General features: G+C 42.4%; 1 pseudogene; it reads right to left on the bottom strand.

Annotated features, from left to right (window-relative positions):
* Positions 1-584: 584 nt before the first annotated feature.
* Positions 585-1,023, bottom strand: LOC123001045 (FUN14 domain-containing protein 1-like; annotated as a pseudogene).
* Positions 1,024-1,441: the final 418 nt, after the last annotated feature.

Genomic DNA, 1,441 nt, shown 5'->3' with positions numbered 1-1,441 from the left:
AAATAAAACAAATATAATATTTCAATGGGGGATATATCCAGTACACTTTTTTTCTTTATATATCTATATCCAATGGTAGTAGTTTATGGGCTAATTTAAAAACAAATGCAAATTAAGAAAGAATAATGAAAGCCATGTTTTTCTCAGGAATAGTATTGTATACATGCCATATAGCTTGTTTTTACAGAAGATACTAGTTTGCCAAATGTCCATAGCAAAACACTAACGTGTGAGTTTGGTATTGTCCACCTAGCTGTTTCTCACTGCCCTGGAGAATCCGGCAGCAAGTAATGTTGAGAAACAACCTTGGGTTTTTGTTTTTTTTTTTTTTTTTAAGATTTTATTTATTTATTTGACAGAGAGAGACACAGCGGGAGAGGGAACACAAGCAGGGGGGGTGGGAGACGGAGAAGCAGGCTTCCTGCTGAGCAGGGAGCCCGATGTGGGGCTCGATCCCAGGACCCTGAGATCATGAACTGAACAGACGCTTAACAACTGAGCCACCCAGGCGTCCTGAGAAACCACCTTGTTGACACCATTTCTCTTCCTACAGGCGACTCTACTATGATAGAATATTCATATCCTTAAGATGCAAGGCCTAGCAAAAAGCCTCCCACAAATCCACTGGGTATTACAATGTTCTGTCTGATAAATTCTATTGCTTCTTCACTTGTAGTGTTGATTTCAGGTGCTTCCTTATTTGCTCCTTTCTTCATCTTTTTTGCTTTGTTTACATCTTTTTCAACTCTCTTCCAGGCTGTCTGCACACAGCCACTGTGATTGGCAATATGAAGAAGAAGAAAGCCACCACTTACTGCCGGTGCTGCAAGCTTTCCAACTTTCTGGAACAAAACTCCCGCACACCAGCCAGTCACTCCACCCATTGCAATCTGGGTGGCACTGAATATTTTTCTATCATAGGTTTGGAACTGTGGCCAAACATTCGATTCCACCAATGGTGTCTTCTTGCAAACTCAGTTAAATCCAGCACTTTGTAAGCTCATCATTGCTTTCCTACTGTTGGGGAGGGGAGTTCCAGGTTCCGGGTCACCATGATACCACTGGCCCAGGCGGTTGGCTCCTTTCAGATGTAACTGAAAACATCACCCTCTCCTCTGCCCCTCCCTCACAGAGCCTGTGAGGAGTGTGGTCCTTTTCTCCATCTTTAGTGGAGGAGGGACTCACAGGGGGAAGTGCTAACGCTTTCACTGGGTCTTTGTGTAACCAAATAAGCAGCCAAATAAATGCTCACATCCTCTATCTAAAAAGACATGACAGCCAAATGTAGTGCATGATTCCTGATTGGATCCTGAATTAAAAAAAAAAAAAAACTGTCAAAGATATTTGAGATAATTGAAGACAGTCGAATAGGGATTGAATACTGATTAGATCCTTACTATTCAGAATGTGGGCCACTAACCCCACCAGCAGCATCACCTGG

The sequence above is a fragment of the Ursus arctos genome, unplaced genomic scaffold (genome assembly GCF_023065955.2).
Source record: "Ursus arctos isolate Adak ecotype North America unplaced genomic scaffold, UrsArc2.0 scaffold_5, whole genome shotgun sequence".
Taxonomy (NCBI): domain Eukaryota; kingdom Metazoa; phylum Chordata; class Mammalia; order Carnivora; family Ursidae; genus Ursus; species Ursus arctos.
This window is presented reverse-complemented; position numbering and strand designations above follow the sequence as displayed.